The sequence below is a fragment of the Arvicanthis niloticus genome, chromosome 25, assembly GCF_011762505.2.
Source record: "Arvicanthis niloticus isolate mArvNil1 chromosome 25, mArvNil1.pat.X, whole genome shotgun sequence".
NCBI classification, from domain to species: Eukaryota; Metazoa; Chordata; class Mammalia; order Rodentia; family Muridae; genus Arvicanthis; species Arvicanthis niloticus.
The window spans coordinates 22,625,485-22,646,844 of record NC_133433.1 but is presented as its reverse complement, the minus strand read 5'-3'; the positions used below and the strand labels follow the sequence as shown (position 1 = coordinate 22,646,844).

Sequence of the window (21,360 nt, the reverse complement as noted above, 5' to 3'; positions counted from 1 at the left end):
CACTTCAGCTCACTGCCCCACTCACCTTGTCCCTAACCTGTTGTGGGCCAGATAAGTAAGTGGTCTGTTTCCAAGTCACCCTCTTCTCTGCGGAGTTATGTAGAGTGCATGTTGGGGTAGCCTGGACCCTGGTCTCTGGCCAATCTCTGCTGGAGTTTGCCTTGCTGCTCATCTGCCCCTCTGTGAGGAACTCCAGTTTCTCGTTCTATCTTCTGAGAGTGTAAACTCTGAGAGAGTGGGCTATGGGATGCATGGACTCAAAACAACATAAGAGTTTATAAGAGTTGAAAAAATGATGTTAAGTGAATGAAGGAATGATGATACACAACCATGCACAAGCACACCCCCTCACGCCTGCTTCTTTTGTAATTTTCTTCTTCTCTAGGATCATGTCCTTCCATTTTTGGCATTAAAATGGGTCTTCTTAAGCCAGCAATGAGAAGTTCTTGCTGGACAAACCTAATGGCCTCCCCCAAAAGTCGTGCCCTGGTCTCTACATGCACACCACACCTGCCTGCACCCACACACACTAATGATGAAAATAAATAAGTTTAAGAAACTAAATAAAAGTCTCTTTTCTAACATCAGATATGGTTTCTGTGGATGCTGGAACATCCTGTGGGCTTCTTCAAATCATCTATTCTAGAAGGAATAAAAACGAGTTAAAAATAAAACTCAAGGTACCGTAATTATTTTTGGTGTGTGTGTGTGTGTGTGTTTCCATGTGTATGAACATACCTGAATGCATGTGGAGCCCCACGGTAGACATCAAGAATCTTCCTCACGCTCCACGTTGCTCACTGAGGCTGGGTGGCTCAGTGGATTGGAAAACAGAGCTCGCTGTCTAGTCTGGCTAGTCAGCTTGACCAGAAATCATTGTCTCTACCTTCTGAGCGGCAGAACTAGAGCAAGCCACTATGCCCACCCAAACTGTGGTCTTCATGATTCTGTTGAAGTATTTTACCCATGGACTAGCTCCTTATGACTGATTGGCAAGAACAAAAATAGATGTCTAATTCCAATATTGGTGTCCTACATCTGTTTAACTTGTGGGTATTTTTAAGTAATAAAAAGTTTCCCAAATTCCACAGCGCTTAACCAAGTGGCCCCCATGCACTTGGCACTCAGTACCTGATGAGGACTTACTAGTGTGATTTTATAAAATAATAAGGTGTCCCTTGTGACCCTGAACCCTAACAGTAAACTCTTACTTCCCTGCACTATAGATGCCTCTTCTTATTCTCTCAACTCCTCTAACCACTTGACCACATGGATATTTGAAGTGTGGGATGTCTGGGAGGGAGGGCTGGGGAGGGATCCTGCATCCTAATGTCTATGCATTGCTGGGGAATGAGGGTTGAAGGCTGACCTGTATCCTAATGTTCATGCCATGGGTTAAGTGACCTTGCATCTCACTGTGTCTGCACTTGATGGCTGCTGCCCACACCTTCCAGAGCCGTGGAATCTGAATGGAAACTGAAGTCTGGTTGTAAAGATCCCTGAGCTGTTATGACTTGCTCTCCTCTGTCCCTGGCTGGACACCTCTGGGAACTGGAAGCAGGTCCTCTTCACATCCAGATCCTCAACTCTCACATGGGGACAGGGACAATTTTCTTTGGTGTTACTAGTTCACTCTCTGTCCCCATAATTGATGAGATTGAGTGGAAGTTCACTTTTGGGAACGTGAAGAGTTTTGTTAAGAGCTGAGCTGTGTTCACTGTAAGGACAAAACTGATAGTCTCCATACTGTACCATGTCACCTTATGTGACCAAACTCCTTGTTTGAGAGACCACACTGGGGTGGGTTCATCCAATGTAGTTTCCTCATAAGAAGGAAACACACAGCTTTAATTCTAACACTTAAGAGTCAGAGGTAGGCAAATCTCTGGGAGTTTGAGGCCAGCTCGGTCCTCACAGTGAGACTATTTAAAAAAAAATAAAATAAAATCGTTATCATGTGAGCCAGGCTGACAGGGCAACAGGATACTCCAGTGGAGCAGTGTAGCCATGATAATGGCAGACAAGGCTTGCAGGGGACCACAGCAGCAAACAAAAGTCCAGAAAGTAGTCTTCTAGCACCTCACCTTCTGCCTACAACTAGGTTTCAGGCTCAAGCATTCCGAAGCGTGAGAGAATTAACTTCTGTAGTTTTAACTTATCCAGTGTGACACCTTGTTCTGGAAACCCCAAGAAAGAAACCCAGACAGCTGTGGGACTCCTGAAGGCTGAGCTACAGCTGGAGGACCAGGAGAGGTGAGCTCACCAGCCCCTGCAACTCCTTAAGATGTAAACTCAGGTTAAGGGGGTCCAGGTGAGACTGGAGATGGAGACTGTGTGGATGCTGATGGCTTTCGTGTCATGCTTTCACATCACATCCTGTCCCTGCTGGTCAAGGGATGGGCTTGGGAAAAGGCCAGTGTGGTGTGGATCAGATGGCAGACTCTTGCTGGCTCTGGGATGCTGGCTCTGGAATGCATCACTGGCAGTGACAAAGGAGACCATAATCCTTCACCAGGATTATATTTTGAACTCCAATTACTGATGAAGAACGTTTAAAGTATTTCACACACAATCATAAAGATTTTGCTATTAGCTCTCCAGTTGCCCTCTTTCCTGCTGTGTCTGCCTCTCTCTGCACTGGTGAAAGCTCCCAAGTACAGACACCCTGAATGCTTACTAATACTTTAACCATGACCCTCAGATGAAATACCATTGTTAAAGGAAGCCTAGGCAACATTTCATTACTAAAGCACAGACATTTATTGTTGGGACAATTTGACTATTTTGCTAAACATGACAGAGGGTAAGACAAAGCATAATTGAATGCTGCTTTTTATGTTAATGTCAAATCATAAGAGAAATGGATTTCATCAAATTCAGAACAGTTTTATAATACATCACACACAGACTCTTGTTCCTCTAAAAGCCAGGGTATGTGTAATCTCCCCCTGCACTTTCTGTCTGAGAGCATCTTCAAGAGGATCCTAAGATGGCCCATGGCAGCACCATCCAAGAACAGGCCTCCTCTGCTGCCGCCCACGTCACTGATCACATCTCAATTTGGTGGTGTTACTGTGAAGAAAATATTTTCATTTTATACCACATGATGTGATGCTAAAAAAAAAAAAATTAGAAGATTTTTTAACAAAACCACACTGCCCTCTAAACCCAAACAAACCAATGTGCTACATGTCATTTTATTCTTGGGACTGGCTTTATTATCTTTGGAACGTACAACACTTCTGTCAAATATGTTGAATGTTGAAAGGAAAGAGTCTCTTGGCAAGTGTGGAAAGCCAATTACAGAAACTGGGGTTGGAGCTCAGGAAGCATGAGGAGGGGCTGGGAGAAGTCAGTCCTCGCCCCCCACACACATCCAAAACACAGACGGTGGGATCACGTGGGAGAAAAATACCAGAGCTCACTACCATCTTTATTTTAAAAGGAAAAAAAAACAGTGAAATGATGTATTTCAGTGAATCTTTTAATGTAGTGGAGGGCAATGTGGGAATTTTGAAGTTAAATTTGATATAAACCTTCCTTGCCTCAAAGCAATTATTCTATTTCTTCATTTGTCTGCTTGTTTGTTTTATATGTGTTGCTGTTTTGCCTGCATATCTGTGTGAGGGCATCCTGGAACTGGAATTACAGACAGTTTCGCGCTGCCTGTGGTTGCTGGGAATTGAACCCAGATCCCCTGGAAGAGCCAGAGCTCTTAACTACTGAGCCATCTCTCTAGCCACAAGTAATATTTCTAAGATAAATAACTTAAAGAATGATGACTTCCTTCTCACAAAGAGATGAAATTGCATTGCATGCTTAAATAGTCTGCATTTTAAATACTACCAATATTCACTGAACTTTCAGGAGCATATATCTGCTGTGTACTATGCTGTAAAAACATGCTTACATATAAATACCAGTTAAAGGATTTAATTTGATCTACTTAAGCACGAAGGTTGGAATGAAGGACACTTCAATTTTGGATCGACTAAATTTGTCAAAGCTAGAAGGGGTTCCTGAGAAAGAATCATCTGAGGAAACAAACCTGAATTTCCACTGTCTCTCAAGCAGCCCTGCATGGCATCCTACTGTGTGAGACTGTGCCAAGCATGAGAGATGTGCACAAGGGGAAGACATAGGAAAATGTCCGGCATAGGAAATGTCCCCATGGGCACAGGAAGTGGGGCCAACTGCCCTAAGCTAGACTCAGGAGAGCTGAGTCTTTGAGCGTTCTAGAGTAGTGGGAGCTCATTTGAGGTGGCGGCTTCTTTACATGGCATGGACAGGAAATGGAGCGTTCAGGCTGGAACCAACACAGTAGAACAGAGTGGGACAGAGTGGATCTCTGGGAGTTTTAGGCCAACCTGGTCTACCCTGAGTTCCAGGACATCCTGGCCTATACAGTAAGACCCTGCCCCATCCCCCAAAAGTGCCAACTATTAATAATGTAAACTTGATCAAAAGCCCACGGCTGAGAGCGCCTATATCCCAGAGAGAAAGCTGCTGCTGTAGTTTTGCTAGCCACACACAATGTAGCTGTTAAAACACCTTCTAAATAATTGTATTCAGCCCCAACGATTAGTGTTGCTGTTGGTTCTGGTCAGAGAAGGTTCTTTTCACGGGGGTGGCAGCTGCAGTTACTGGCCAAGGTGTGGAGGATACGTGACTATTGAGTGCACATCTATAAATGGCATGCGTGTGTCACCTCCTCCAGGATTTGAGGAACATGGCAGAAAGGGGTGGGAAAAGTGTAACAGCTTGAGGGTAGGGTGGAGTGTTCGGAACACTGTCTTCTGGGAACGACACAGCCATAGAACTCTTGCCTTCTAAAAGCTATGGTTACCTGCAGAAGACTGGGTCTAGACACCCTGCCATGGATGGGGAAGGGGCTCAGTCCCACTTTGGGATCTATAGGGAGTTAGTAGTTGCAGGGGAAGAGAGAAAATTCTTCTTTGAAGTGTAGCTGATGATAAAGCAGCCATGCTTCTATAAATAACCCCTTCCCATTCCCTTGCAAGCAACCCTAATGGAGCTTTCTGACTCACAAAGGAAAAAAAAAATAGAAGAAAGAAAAGACATGAAAGTAGAAGAGAGACTAGTTGGGAAAAGGAAGGGGGTCAACAAGATGGGGAGGGACAGAGGAGAGGGTAATGGGGACAAATATAATCAAACTACATTATATACACATACGAAAACATAATTCAACCCACTGTCACATATAATTAATATAAGCAGATCTGAAAATTGCTATCTATGAGTCCAGGTGGGAGCCGCCATGAGTTGGGGCTGCCTTTTCTCCAAGCCTTTTGGAACCCAACTAATTATATCATGTGCCCCAGATGCTGGATGTGGGATTTGGGGATTTGTATTTATCCTTCCTTGTTTCTGCTCTGATGTGATTGTTTTATGCCAAGTTCTTTCCTTTTGGAACAAGAAAGTTTTCTCTGAGACCTTATATGTTGAAATTATGTCACTTAGTTTGTATCTTATAGGTTCTTGTGGTTAAGAGATTTGACTTTAAGATGAAAACAATCTATTTTTCTTTCTCTGTATGTGTTTATGTGTATCTGAGTATCTTCAGGTTCCCTCAGAGCCCAGAGAGTCAAACACCCACCTCTCATCTACCTCCCCCGCCCTGGAGCTGAAGTCACACATGGTTATGAACCAGCCAATGTGGGTGCTGGGAACCAAACCCTGGCCCTCTGTAAGAGCAGCAAGGCCTCTGAACCACTGAGTCATCTCCCCAGGAGTTTACCTGTAATGTGTTAAAATGTTTAAAGACTATTGGAACTCTTCAAGTTGAACTGTATTACGCATTAATAATAAACATGAGACTTCAGGGACAGGGAAAGTAAGTTGAAGTGGGTTATGTATTAAAGGCACATATTTGTGTGACAAGTTGATGAGGTGTGGATAGTGATGATTACTTTTAATTATCAACTTGACACCATCTTGAATCACCTGGAGAGTCTCAGCGAGACAACTGTCTAGATCAGGTTGGCCTGTGGACACATCTGTGGGAGACTGTCTTAAATATACTAATTAAAGGGCGAGGACCCATTCCCTAGGCAGAAGATTTTGTACTATATTAATGACAGAGAGAGGGAGAGAGGGAGAGAGGGAGAGAGAGAGAGAGGGAGAGAGGAAGAGAGGGAGAAATGGAGAGAGAAAGAGGGAGAGAGGGAGGGAGAGAGAGAGAGAGAGAGGTAGAGGGAGGATGAGTGAGCATGTGCTCTGGATGGGGGATGCTAATATGTTCAAGTTCTCCTTGCCTTGACTTCTCTGCAATGATGGACCTGGAATTATAAGCTGAAGTAAGTTCTTACTCCTCTAGGCTGCTTTTGTCAAGGAATTTATCACAGCTATGGGTAATGAAATGACGCTCACAGAAGCTGAACAAAGAGCTCATTTTCTAGTGCTCACGAGCTGCAGAAGTCACTTGAGTCCAAGAGTTAACAGTGCCCTCACAACTGCACTGCTAACTTCTGAACCATTTTCATACCCTGTAACCATGTAACCACCATGATGAATTGGAGGTGACCTCTTTCATGCATCTCTGGCAGAGCTTTGCAGGAGCATGGCAGACCATGAGCTGCTGCTAGCCTAGTCACCAGGGACATGCCACTTAGTCAAAGGGGTTCGTGGAATAAAACAAAGCAACAACAAAAAGGATGCTAGGCCTGTGGTGCTCTAATCCTTGTGCTCAGGAGACCAATGGCAGGGGATAGAAATTTCAAAGCCAGCCTGCACTGTATGGTAAGTTCTAGGCCAGTCTGGGATCCAAGAAACTGTGTCTCAAATACAACAAAAAATGACAATACTCTTGTCAGCTGAAATATGTTTGTTGTCTGCTAATATAAACGGTCCCCAAACTCCTTCCTAGTAAACCTGACTCTTCCTCTTTTCTCCATCTTATGAAAGGTTGACTGTGAGCACAGGCCTGCACCAAAAGATGGGATTCAAAATACTGAGAGGGAGAAAAGTCTTCAGGAAGAGGGTGGGGAAGTGAACAGACACCAAGAAGACTAACATGTGTGCCTCTATTCATGACAATGATCTATGTGCTAGAAGACCTAAGAATATTCTAATCTGAAGGGAATTCCTGTACACAAAATTACATGGATGCCTGAGAGCTGAGGGTAGTGGTGTACGCTTGTAACCCTCGATCTTAGAGACAGAAGCAAGAGATAAGGAGAACAATGTTGTCCTCAGCTATGTAAAGTTTGAAGCCAGACTGAGCTACACAAAACCCTGTCTCAAACAAACAAACAAACAAACCTGGAGAGACAGCTCAGTGGTTGTGAGCACATGCTGCTCTCAGAGGAAGTAAATTTAGACACCAGAACTTAAACTGGATCACAATCACCTGTACTCCTGTAACTTTACTGCTGGCTTCTGTGTGTGTGTGTGTGTGTGTCTGTGTGTGTGTCTGTGTGTGTACACACACACACCTATGAAAGTAAAACAAACTTCTTTAAAACAAACAAAATTCCCAACAGAAAACATGGATGACTAAGGGCCAAGTGTGAGGTACATTCCCCTAATCACAGAGCTCAGAAGGCAGATGTAGAAAAATCACCTCAAGTTTAAGGCATGGATTATAGTTTCACGATAGGCTGGGCCATAGAATAAAACAATAACAGGTTCAGTAACAGCCAAATGGTTCAGCAGGCAAAAATTAGTTGATCACCAAAACCCAAGTTTGAGAGAAGCCACTCCAAAGTTGACCTCTGACCCCCACATGAGCATCAGCATTTGCACCCACGTATACATATCATACACACAAAGAGACAATTAAAATACAATAAAAAATATGAAAGCTTGGCTTTCTATAGAAATATGAAATAAAAATCAAAGTTATGTCTGCTTAGTGACTGACTGAAAATATAGTCAGAGGGGGGACCTGGGACAGGAATCCCAGCTCTTCACCCACTGACTGTGAAACCAGAGGCACACACCTAACCTGCTAGGGCTTTTCAAATGAGAGTCACTCTAGTTTGCACGTTTTGAATAGGCATAGCAGTAATCCTTGCACATCCCCTCATATGTTTGACAAAACATTAAAGGATGCTTAGCACAGTCTCTGGCACACAGCACAGTTTCATACATACCGTTACTCTATATAACTCATGACTATATATGTGAGCTGCCAAGGCAAAGCTCCTGACCCACGTCTAGACCTATCTGCAGGGCAAACTAGACTGGATCGTATCAGCTGCTGCTTGTACTTACCAATGGTTTTTATTTCACTTCGGGTTCAGCTCTACATTCCAGTCATTTACTCAGTAGCTCACAAGGAAAAAATAGTTTATCTTTAAAAATCAATTAATTTAAAGGGTAGAAATTTTCATAAATTTGCTTCATTCAAATTCCTCCTGTTCCACTCCTGGGGATAACTACAACCTTTTGACATTTATTTTTGGGTTATTTTAGGTGTGAACTACCCATACTCAACTGGGTTTTTTTGTTTGTTTTTTTAGATTTATTTTATATATATGAGTACACTGTAGCTGTCTTCAGACACACCAGAAGAGGGCATCAGATCCCATTACAGATGGTTGTGAGCCACCATGTGGTTGCTGGGAATTGAACTCAGGACCTATGGAAGAGCATTTAGTACTCTTAACAACTGAGCCATCTCTCTAGCCCGTATCAACTGATTTTTAAACATTTGGGGAGCTGGCTGCTCTTCCAAAGGACTCAGGTTCAATTCTCAGCACTTGCGTTGCAGTTCACAAGCCATTTGTAACTCCAGTTCCAGGAATATAACACTTCTTCTGACCTTTTCAGGTACCATGTATGTGTGTGGTGGTCCACAGGCAAAATACTCATACACCACCTACATTTAAAAATATAAATATTTAAACAATAAAACAAAAGTGTGTGTGTGTGTGTGTGTGTGTGTGTGTGTGTGTGCGTGCACACCATGGTGAGCATGTGAAAGAGAGGACAAGTTTAGAAGAATCCATTTTCTTGTCTACCATGTTAGGCCCGAGGGTCAAGCTCAGATCAACAGACTTGGTGGCAGGCGCCTTTACCCACTGAGCTGTCTCCATTGCCTACTTCTGCTTTTTTATCCCTATATTGTAATGGCCAAGGATGAGGAGGCCAGAGCTGTCATTTGAGGAAGCTACAATATTTTAAATTTTCCCTTACATTTCTTCATCTCGAACATTTTCCATGCCTTTTCCCTCCCACCCCCAACACAGATTTAAGAAAGGGCTGTAAGATAAATTTATTTAGCACCAAATCTCATTTGGTAGAAGTCCCTCTACCAGGAAGTGAGCTCATGGCTCTTGAGAGGAAGCATGCCATTAATTTAATCTTTTCTGGGGGCTTCTGTTCCTGCCTTTGTCATGTCCAAGTTTTGAATTCTCACTGAGTAGTCAATTAAATGAAACTACTGCTATTTTATATTTTGAAGAAGGCATGAAAATGAAGCTAGAACACCATCTCATACCAGCCTGGTTTAACTTCTAAATGATTTTCCCCTACCCAATTTCTTAACAAGCAAATACTCAATTTATTCAAAGTTCTCTGAACATTTTCCATTTGCTCATCTCTTATTTCCTGTGTTTCTTGTCTTCTTGTCTTTTTCACTCCATTTTAAATAAAATCTTCTACTTTGATACTTGGGGAAAAATAGAAAAAGCACTTTTATTAATCTATAGATAGGAGGCACCGTGTTGAGTTTCACTATCGCATTTCATACTGACATACCATACCCTGTTATTAGTCAGTGTTCTCCTTAAACTGTATTGTTCCAGTACCTAGGAAACGTCTTTAGGGTAAAAGAAAATCCTTTCACTTTGCTCAGAAACGGGGCAACTCTTTAAGCTTCGGTACGTTCTAATTTCCCTTTACTCCAATATTATACTCAAATAATTAGAAACACGCTTAAAACAAATTCCTTAAACTCAAAAACAATACAATAAGTGTCATTTCAAGGGCTTTCTGAAAGGTCTCACCTATTCTGAGGATTTGAGACACAAAAAGACATCTTAAAATTTTACATCTAGAATCAAGGTATTTTTAACAGTGGAAACAAACTCAGAAAGCTATTCTGTCTAGTTTGATTTATCCGCTTAGAAAACCAGCATTAAGAGAAGGTGATAAACCTTCCTCTATAGCTACACCACACACACACACACACACACAGGTTTTTTTTTTTTAATAGACTAGTTAATTTTGCCTAATTAAACGAACTGTCACAGGTTCTAATTAACCTTAAAGACAAAACCAGATGTTTTTTACTAGTTGGCCCTTTTGAATTCCCTTAATATCAATTTTAAAAGAAACCTTTATGTCGAACACAGCAATTTTATTTCCCTGTTGAAGACCGTGTATTTTTAAACCGCACCTCGACGCCATCGCCCAAATCCGCGATCTCAGACAACTTAGCGTTCCCTTTCTGGGGTTCCCAGAGCGCAAGGCAGGGGCCTGGCCCGCACCATTTTGACCCGGGAAGGGCGGGACCTACAACGTCCAGCATTCTCTGCGCCTCCACCAATCACAGGGACCGGACGGCTGCGGAAGCCGGGCCTCCTCAGGCCGCCCAGGCCGGTCGCTCGGAGCGCAGGTCGCGGCGGCAGCGCGGCACTGGCCCTTTAAGCCCGCGTTCTCCGGACTGCGACATCCGGGCACCGCGGGCGGCGGCTTCTGCCAGAGCCCGGTGGTCCGCCAGGCGGACGGCGAGGGCAGAAGGGCCCTCGGGACCCAGCCCAGCCCGGTACAGTCCAAGGACGGCTCGGCTCGACGCCCGGACGCCGGTCACGGACGCTTCCCCACGGGGCCGCGCAGCGCGTGTCCGCACCACTTCCTGCGCGCGCCCTGGAGGCGGGGCTACGCGAAGCTAGCCAGTCAGCGACGGGCATTCTGGTCCGCCCCTGAGTCCTGGAGAGGGCGGGGCCGTGGGAAGGGCGGGGCGTGGGGGACCTGCTAGCGGAGGTGGGGAATGGGCGGGGAGTAGACGGTGGTGCTGTCGGGGAGCCCGGTGCTGTCTCAGTACGCAGCTTGGCAATCCTGGGGTACGCGCCGTGTTCGTAAGTGATACCCCAGAACCTTCCACGGGCACAAATTTGGAAAGTTTGCACTCACTGGTGGAGTACGACTATCTCTGGTTTCAATGTTTTGAAAGTGGATGCTTATTTTTAATGCGGTATGTATTAAAATTGCAAGTTTTTAATGTTTAAACACAGGAGTTGGAAGAAACAAGCACGGTACTTTTTAAAAGCAAAGACATTTCTATGAAATAGTCTTCCAGGGGGGAAAAAAAAAAGATCAAGATTCTGTGTCAACTGTTGGATGCACTGAGTTGATTTGTGGGTGGCACAGGGGTGTTGGTAGAAGGTTATTTCCAGGATTCACGGTGAGGTAATGGTGACCAACTCTTACCCCCAAAATTTTATTTCTCGTCCCTCAGTCAGGGCGCTGAAGCCCCCTTACTATCTCACTGCTGGCTTGGGATTCCGAGTATTTTGGAAAAAACGGAAAATAAGTGCTGTCCGGCAGTGCAGGCGACTCTGCATCCTCTCGCGGATCTCGTCCCACTCGCCACGCGCCCTCCTGCTTCCAGACTACCTCTGTTCTGAAATCCAGGCGATTTCACTTGCAGGCTGGAAATCTCTTTTACCTGGAGCTCAGCACCTGTCCTCAGACCTCCGTTTCGTATCTCAGCCATGGCCTCTCTACTTGGTCATCAGCCCCTCGCGCCGACTCATCCAGTCCCAGAATCCGTTTTCGTCCGCACTTAAGCCTAGGGCTCCCGCCGCTCCGGTGCGGTGCGCACCCCCTGGGTTTTCACCGGGATCCCCGCTGTTACCTGCCCAAAGCGCGTGGCCGGAGCCTCTACCCCTCCCCCACCACTACATTGCACTAAATGGGTGGCGCTCCTTTTAATCCGATAGCTTCCCTCCCGTTTTAAATCTTTTAAAGGAATCGCTGTGGCCCTCGGGATAAAAATCCCTTCTCCTAAAATTAACTTCACAAAGTCCACTCAGTGCTCTATCTGCTGGGGTTTTAACCCCAGGTTCGATCCTAACCTTTCCCCTGTTGCAGGCAATCTGAAATTGCTTTCAGTTTTCCGTGCGACTCTCCAGAGGCTGCCGCACCTCCTTGTCTCCTGGTCTAGTGCAGTGGCTTCCTTCTCTTACCTAAAATGAGGAGTAGAAAATCTTGACCGCAGCTGTGCCCTTAGCCCCTGAGTTCCGCGGCATGTAGACCTCCCCTCTGGCTGTTTTATCCACCTCCGTTCCCCTCATAGCTGTCTGATCACCATTGTTCCGAGTTTCTGGGGTGATCCCAGCAGTATCTGGTCAGAGGACAATACCCTTTTAGCATACACACTAACAGGCACAGAAAACCAACAAATAACCAGTATGTGGATCATCAAGGTATTTATACGTTGCTATATTTTTCTTTTGGGAACGCTGGATTACAAGTTTATAAGAAATTGTATCTATACATAACATGATACACGTTTTAAGACACAATTTTTAGATTAAGTGTGTTTTATTGCAATTATAAATCTCTTAGCAATGATGTGTATGGCATATGAAATGAATTTCCGGATTGAAGTTTGATGGTTCATACGGATGGTCAGAAACACTTATTTTAAGCTCAGATCGAAAGTTTAAAACTCAGCTGAAATGTACAACCCCAGTAATGACTGAGAGAAGAAATGGGAGAGAAAAAAAAAGTTAGTATCAAGCTGAGAATTCTAGTTTCTTGCTTGTAATTGCTCGGTGCAACAACTATCGGTATGTTAAGAAACTGCCTCAACATTTGCATTTAAAAAATATTCGGGTACTTTGAATAATTTCCCTTTTAGCATGAACTGTTAGTGTAACAAATTGAAACTCTCATTTTTCCATGCTAGGGCTCAGGTCTCAGGTGGCCGTGCTGACATACCTGCCTTCAGCAATGTGGTATTTTAAAACATGGTCCTGCTATTCACTTTACAGTAAAGTTAAACAAGAATTCTTTATGGTGCAATGGAGTATTTATTTAAAGCAGCGGTTCTCAGGCTGTGTGTTGTGTCCCCTTTGGGGTCCAGCGACCCTTTCAGGGATCACCTAAAACCACTGTAAAACACTGATATTTATATTACAATTCATAACAGTAACAAAATTGCAGTTATGAAGCAGCAACGAGAAGAATTTTATGGTTACGAGTCGCAAAATGAGGAGCTGTATTAAAGGGTCGCAGCATTAGGACGGTTGAGAGCCACTGGGAAAATAAGGGACTTAGGCATTAACACTGGTTGCCTCTTGGCCCCTTGATGGCTTTGTCTTAACAGTTCAACCAACCTGTTGACTTTGTTACCCTTTGGTGCAAAGAGTAGACTTTAGTTTTTAAATACAAGTGAAAGAGAAGGGAAAGAGTTTGTTGAAATACAGACAGACAGACAGACAGACAGACAGGCATTTTGAAAAAGTATAAAGAAATTAGCTTGTTTCCATGCTCGCTTGCTATCAGAGCCTTAAGATCTTTTATGGCCCCACTAATTTAAAAACTACAGTTAAAAACAACATTTAAAGCAGAACGATACATCATAATTATTTACTACCGCTACAGGAGAAAAAAAATATTCTCTGAGTGTGTATCCTATCTGCCATTCTAAGGTGCTGGCACACGCCTTAATCACAGCACTCTGGGTGAAAGAAACAGGCAGTGGCAGGGAGAACTCTGTGAGTTCCAGGCCAACCTGGTCTACAAAACCAGTTCCAGGATAGCCAGGGTTCTGTTAGAGAAACCCTGTCTCAAAAACCCATTTAAAAAAAAAAAAAAAAAAAAAAGGCTTCCCTTGGGCTGGAGACATGCACCGTGGTTGAGAGCATTGGCTTGCTGTCTCAGAGGACTCATGTTCATCCCAACACCCACATAGTAACCGACAAACGATCTGTCACTCTGGTTCCAGGGCAACTGCCAACATGGTATGCTAACATATATGGAGGCAAAAAAACGCCCATATATATACAAAAGAAGATTTTAAAAATTAACCTTTGTATGGAGGCTTGCATAATTGGGGATTAGGAAAATGTTTGAAGGCTCTGGTCTAAATACTTTCAAAAAAATGTTTATGGTCCTCATTTGGCAAAAGTCTAGCCAACACACATAACATTTTACATTTATCTTTTCCTCTTAAAAAACTTTTTATTATTTTAATTTTATTCAAATGAGTGTTTGGCCTACATGTATGTCTGTACACCACATGAATGCCTGGTGTCCCCAGAGGCCAGAAAAAGGTGTCAGATGTACTGTAACTGGACTTAGAGATGGCTGTGAACCATGTGGGTGCTAGGAGTTAACCCCAGGTCTTCTGGAAGAACAGTTTGTAGTCTTACTACTTAGACATATCTTCAGCCTCTTTTTTAAAAACACCTGAAAAATGAGCATTTCAAAACTGTTGTGATAGTAAAGAATCTTCCTAGTATTTGTCAAACTATTTTGAATAAGTCATTTTGACAGTCTGTTCACAAGAATCCATACAGAGACTGATGGTGTTTCGGGAACAGAAGCAGGACAGGTCTGATGTGTGAGTCCTAAAATGCATTACTGCTTCTGCTGCATGTGTTGGTCTTAGTCACGACTGCAAGTCCAATGGTCACTGAAAAGAACCCGCCAGTCTGGAAGCGCTTAGGAGAGGTAGGTGACCTAGCATGGGAGAGTGAGAGGTGTGGGGTGGAGCCTGGTATGAGGCAGCCAGCTCTGCCTATGTTCTCTGTTCTGTTTACTTTTCCTGTTGCTATGATAAACACCATAACCAAAAGCAGCCTGGCAGGAAAAGGTTTATTTGACTTGTGGGTTACAGTCCATCAATGAGGAAAGCAAGGGAGGAACCTACAGAAACTAGAGACATTGAAGACTATTGCTTACTGCTTTACTGCTTGCTCTCCCTGCCTCATCCTGATGGCTGCTTTCCTCCTCCTCCTTCTCCTCCTCCTCCTCCTCCTCCACCACCACCACCACCTCCACCTCCTCCTCCTCTTCCTCCTTCTCCTTCTCCTCTTCTTCCTCCTCCTCCTCTTCCTCCTCCTCCTCCTCTTCTTCCTCCTCTTCCTCTTCCTCTTCCTCCTCCTCCTCCTCCTCCTCCTCCTCCTCCTCCTCCTCCTCCTCCTCCTCCTCCTCCTCTTCTTCTTCTTCTTCTTCTTCTTCTTCTTCTTCTTCTTCTTCTTCTTCTTCTTCTTCTTTTCTTCTCCTTCTCCTCCTTCTCCTCTTCCTTCTCTTTCTCCTCCTCCTTCTCCATCTCCTCCTCCTCTTCTCCCTCTTTCTTTTCCTCTTCTTTCTCCTCTTCCTTCTTTCTTCCTTCTCCTCCTTCCTTCTTCTTCCTCCTTCTTTTTTCCTCTTTCTCCTTCTTTCTTCCTCTTCCTCCTCCTCCTTTTTATCGTGGGGGAGAGCAGAGAGGCTTGAAATAATTTCTCTGTGCAGCTCTTGCTGTCCTGAAACTCATTCTGTGGACCAGGCTGGCCTCCAAACTCAAGAGATCCACTTGCCTCTGCCTCCTGAGTGCTGGTTTTAAAGGTGTGGGCCACCACTGCCCAACCATCCTGTTTTGGTTTTTTTTTTTTTGTTTTTTTTTTTTTTTTATACATTCCAGGGCCACCTGTCCAGGGATGTCACAGGACCACAGTGGGCTGGGTTCTCCCACAGCAATCATGATCCAAGAAATGCTCCCACAGAGCCAGGTGTTGTGGCACACCACTCAGGAGGCAGACTGACAGATCCCTGAGTTTGAAGCTACAGTGGTCTACAGAGTGAATTCCAGAACAGCCAGGGCTACATAGAGAAACCATGCATTTAAAAAAAGAAGAAATATGGGCTGGAGAGATGGCTCAGCAGTCAAGACCACCGACTGTTCTGCCAGACTTGAGTTCAATTCCCAGAAACCACATGGTGGCTCGCAACCATCTGTAATGGAATCTGATGCCCTTTTCTGGTATGTCTAAAGAGAGCAACAGTGTACTCGTATAAATAAAATAAATAAATAAGTCTTTAAATAAATAAGAAATAGGGAGGGAGGGAAGGGAAAGGAGAGAGGAGAAGAGAGGACAGGCAAGGCAAGCCACAGCCATGCCCACAGGCCTGTCCAGTGGAGGTAATTCTTCAGTTGAGGTTCTTTTCCCTAGGTGGCTCTAGTTTGCTTAAATTTGACATAAACAATAACAGTCTCCAGCCTTGTAAAGTGAGCACCTTTCTACCTTCTCTCACAGTACTAACTTGATAACCAAGAGAGAGTACTGAACACTGCAAACCTCAGCATCTGGACAGATACCAGCTACTGGTACTCTGCAGATTCCACTTTGGACTTAGGGACATTGGGTTTTATAGGAACAATGAAAGCAACGAACATATAAACATATGGGTATACATATTACTCATCAGGTAATGGTGTTTTTATTGCAAGATCACATGAAATTTGGTGGCAGTCTGGTAAACCGTATCACAGCAATGTGTATGACATTCACATAAGGACAAAATCACTCAACAATGCATTTTTTGGAATGTTTTGTCACCGAACGATACCTAACTGTACTGGCATAGTATCTAGGAACAAAGTAGAGAATATTCTAAGGAGGAAATAACTTACCTTTTCACAAACTCAGCTTCTCCAAGGTGTTGATACAAAGTTAAGCTCCCCCGTAGATGATAACTGATAGTAAAGAAATTGGGGTACTGTATCCCCCAAAATCATTTTAGTAAGTGTCCAGAGAAATCTGAAAGTCTTGATTCTGTGATGCTCTGCGTATTCTACAAGAGCAAGAGGATGATTGTTTGCGAGGAGGGACTAACATAATTGTGAGGGAGGTACATGTTAACGGAGTACGTGTGTCCAGGGTTCACCATCAAAGGCTGAGAAAAGAAGGTAGCCTCATTGCCAGTATTCGCTGGATGCCCTTCACCTGGAGAGCAAAGGAGCAAAGCAGCAGTGAAGGCAGTTCTGTCTTCCTCAACACCTTCACCTTCACCCAAGTGTGATGTATTTAGCCAGCAGCTAATCATGCAAAGTGTACTGTGTATATATAGTGAAATAAATATAAAATATATTTCCTTGTTTTGTTTGTTTGGTGGGTTGGTTGATTTTGTTTTGTTGTTTGTTGGTTTGTTTTTGAGACAGAGTTTCTCTACGTAATCTTGGCTGTCGTGGAACTAACTCACTGTGCAGACCAAGCTGGCCTCAAACTCACAGAGATCTGCCGCCCTCTGGCCTCTGCTTCTGCCTCCTGAGTGCTGGGATTAAAGGTGTGCTATGCCCACCATGCTAGGCTAAGATTTATTTTCTAAAGGAAGCAAAATACAGTTGAGAGGAGAAAAACAAGCTACAACAAACAGCAAGCTCAGGCACATCTGTGAAGTCCGTTGTTGTTGTTGTTGTTTCCTGTTAACTTGCTTGATTGTTTTGAGACAGGGTCTTGCCAAAACTGTCTCCAAACTTGCTAGGCAACCCTGGCTGGCCTTGTGCTTAAATTCCTTCTACTTCTGTCCTGGTGTTGGAATTGCAGGGTTGAGCTTCTGTCTCTGAGCAAGGAAAGGAGAATTGGGTGGGCATTCTGTCCTCACTGCTTCATTTTGTCATCTCTTTCCAACAATGCCGCTAGCAAGCAGTGGAGGGCCTCACTGCCTGAACCCTTTGCTCAGCCACAATTCTAGTCTCTTCCTTTATTGGTTGAATGTTTTCAGTGGTTTTTCCTTTTCCTTTTCTTCCCCCTTCTCTCCTCCCCCTCCTCCTCTTCCTCTTCCTCTTCTTCCTCTTCTTCCTCCTCCTCTCTTTTCCTTGTTTTTGTTTTTTACCCCACTCCCCACCCCACCAAGTCAGAGTTGCACCATGTAGCTCTAGCTATCCTGGAACTTACTATGTAGACCAGGCTGGCCTTGAACTCATATGCTTCTGCCTCTCAAGTGCTGGGATTAAAGGCATGTGCCACTATGCCTGGCTAGTTTTCAGTTTTTTTTTTTTTTTTGTTTTGTTTTGTTTTGTTTTTTGTTTTGTTTTGTTTTGGTTTGGTTTTTTGTGGGGTTTTTTTTGTTTGTTTTGTTTTTGTTTTTGTTTTTCGAGACAGGGTTTCTCTGTATAGCCTGGACTGTCCTGGAACTCACTCTGTAGACCAGGCTGGCCTCGAACTCAGAAATCTGCCTGCCTCTGTCTCCCAAGTGCTGGGATTAAAGGCGTGCGCCACCACAGCCCGGCTAGTTTTCAGTTTTCTAAGGGTGGATCTTCAAATACAAATCTCTTTTGGAGGGAACAGGAAATAGAGACTGTTATTACCCTGTAGAGGTCAAGAGCCTAAGCACTAAGATGTAAAAATCGGGGGAAGACTGCCAACAGCAAAGGTACAGGCACAGAAAGGCTCAATGACAAACACAGGTGGCCTAAGGACAATTTGATAGCCTTGCTTGGAATTGCTCCCTTTCCCTGGTTTCTATATACTTGGGCGTTGCCCTGTGGAGGTCTGCTCTCTTGTTTCTTGGATGTGTTCCTCCAGCTCTGTCCTGACTCCTGCCCGGTGTGAAAGTCAGCTGTTCCCTTGCTGCCTTGAGGGTAAGAACAGATACCAGACCAGGAAAAGCATCCTGAAAGTCAAAAGACTTAAGCTCTCTGAATCTTTGAGCTACTCACATCTTCAACAGACTTCACTTACTGACTTTTTCAAGAAGAGGACAGATGAGACCCCTCTTCTACACCGGACTTCTTCCTTTTCCAGTTAATTTTCTCCCAAGCCCTACTCCTTGTTCATTGCAATTAACATTAATTAATTACTCTCTTCCACAGATATCCACAAATTCTGTGCCCTCAAACATGGAAATAGCCCAGATGTCCTGCAGTAGATGAATAGACAGACAAGATTCACTGTATCTGTATGGGGAACGTTTGTTAGCTTGAGAATGAATTGACATTCTCACATGTCCTGTAATGTGGACAAACCTTGAGGATAACATAAGCCAGACTCAAAAGGTAGATTTGGGGGCTAAGGATATAGCTCAGTAGATTTGTGTGACGTGTATAAAAGCCATGGATTCAGTCCTCAGACACACACACAGCATATTGTATGGTACAACATAGATAAGGTACCTGAAACAGACAAAATTCAGAGATGGGAATCAAAAATATGATTATTATGGAGTATGAAGGAAGGGATGGGAAATTTTCTTTTAGTGAATGAAGATAATTCATTTAATTGGAGATAATGAAGTTATGGAGTTATAGAAATGAATAGCGATGACAGTTTACACAATAATGTGGTTATAATTAATGCCACTCAACCCAGCACTTGGCATAGCTAAAGGCAAAGGCTATGTGATATGTGCTTGACTGTATTGAAATTATTAAGCACGTGTGGAGCACATAGTAGGCCTGCTTAAAGCTTTACCCCTGCCTGCCCTTGCTGCCCTAGACATAAACCTGCCGTAGTGCCTCCCGGGAAGGCTCACTGGGTCTCCTATATATTTTGGACCTATTCTGGTATCTGCATGGCTTCAGTATGCACCCAAGTAAAGCTCTGCCATGATTCTCTAACCGCCTGGGAGCTGTGGCCAAGCCTAAGCCCATCTCCTGTGTTCAGAAATGGCATCTCCCGAACCTATCCCATTTCTGAAAAGCTATTACACGCAGCTGTAACCACAGCTTCCTGATTTCACCAAAGAGCTCTGATTTTATTACTGCTGCTTCTGATCTTTGTGGAAGCTGTTTTCTCAGCATCTCCTGCAGTGCCTGCCCTGTCCCAATGCCTCACCACGGGCCTTCCGGTCGTCTCCCTCTATCCATTCATTCTCTTGTTTCTAGAGAGCTTTTGAACATTGCAGGAGCGTCACAACACGGCAAAATCCCATGATCAGCCACACAAGGTGAAACTCCTCGGTCCTTTCCTGCAACTTCTTTGGTGACCTTCTTCTACTCCTCTAAGTTTGGCTTTCTTTTAGTTAGTCCTCATTCAGACAGCACCTCAGGTGCATCTCAACTTTCCTAATGCTGCAACCCTTCAAGACAGTCTCCTATGCTGTGATAGTGATGCCCAATCATAAAATTATGCTTGTTGCTACTTTATAAATCGTGATACACATAACTAATAGCGGATATGTGGTCCAGGGGGTCGAGACCCACAGGTTGAGAAACACTCATCTAGAGCCATGTGGCCGTAGACTAATCATAGTCTAGCATGGTTCTTATGAGAATAAAACTGCTAACAGTCCCTCTAAGTTTCCATTCTAGTAGACCCACTACCTAAAATGATCTGCTACTTCTTCTTCCTTCCTTCCTTCCTTTCTTCCTCCTTTGTTTTCTCTTTTTCTCCTCCCTTCCTTTTTTGTCCCTCCCTCTTTCCCTCCCTCCTGCCTTTCCTTCCTTCCTGTTTCCCTCCCTTCCTTCCATTTCTGGGTTAAGGATGGAACCCAGGGCCTGTGCATGCTAAAGACATACTTGGCCAGTGAGGATCACCACAGCCTCTTCTCTTTTGGTCTGACAGTTTTCTATTTGTCCTTCAAGTCTCCGCTGAACCCTTCCGCAGCTCTGAGAATGTATTCCCTGGTTCTTATTTTGGCCACATGTGGAGACATCTCCATATACTTTCTGTGTAATCCCATAACACATCTCTGTTTCCCCAGGTCTAGGAGACTTGTGGTGTCAGAGACTGTAGTTTATATTACTTTGTGCATCCTTAAACTCTGACACTGAGCCCAACATAGCAAATATTTATTGACTAAGAAGACATTTTTCCAGACATAGCAGCATGTGGTTTTTTCCCTTTTTTATTGAAAATATATATTTTCAGACAATATAATCTGATTATGGTTCCCCTCCCCCAACTCCTCCCATATTCTCCCCAACTACCCACTCATCCAAATCCACACCTTTTCTTTTTCTTTCTCTCATTAGAATACAAACAGGCATCTAAAAATAATTTTTAAAAAATACAATAAGATAAAATAAAAACAAACAAACCCAAATAGAACAAAACAACCAAACAGAAGAAAAGTCACAAGAAACACATGTAGATGCAGGGGACACACACATTTGCACACACAGAAATCCCATTAAAAACACAGCAAAGGAGACCACAAGATATATGCAAAAGACCTCTACGGTTTAAGAAAAAAAAAGAATAAAATGAATACTCAGACAAAGCATTATGGGACAAGGAACCTACAGAAGCACCATTGAGTTCATTTTGTGTTGGTCCTCTACTGCTGGGCACGGGGTCTGTCCTTAAGCGTGGCTTCTATACCTAGTGAGATTCCACGGAAAAGAGTAAGTTTTCCTTTGCAAGTGCTTATAGACTGCATATAGCTTCTTTAGGAATGAGGAGCTGAAGTGGTGCATGTCTTTAATCCCAGCATTCGAGAAGGCAGATGATTCTCTGCCAA

General features: G+C 43.8%; 2 long non-coding RNA genes across 2 annotated transcripts; one reads left to right on the top strand and one right to left on the bottom strand.

The window, feature by feature from the left end:
- Positions 1-2,736: 2,736 nt before the first annotated feature.
- Positions 2,737-10,913, bottom strand: LOC143438556 (uncharacterized). Its single transcript, XR_013107311.1, has 2 exons — positions 10,364-10,913; positions 2,737-3,072 (listed from the first exon to the last, which is right to left on the bottom strand). It is a non-coding gene; the product is annotated as an uncharacterized LOC143438556 (long non-coding RNA).
- A 7-nt stretch (positions 10,914-10,920) lies between these two features.
- On the top strand, positions 10,921-17,048 carry LOC143438555 (uncharacterized). The gene is made up of 2 exons (XR_013107310.1): positions 10,921-11,161; positions 11,426-17,048. It is a non-coding gene; the product is annotated as an uncharacterized LOC143438555 (long non-coding RNA).
- The last annotated feature ends 4,312 nt before the right edge of the window (positions 17,049-21,360 follow it).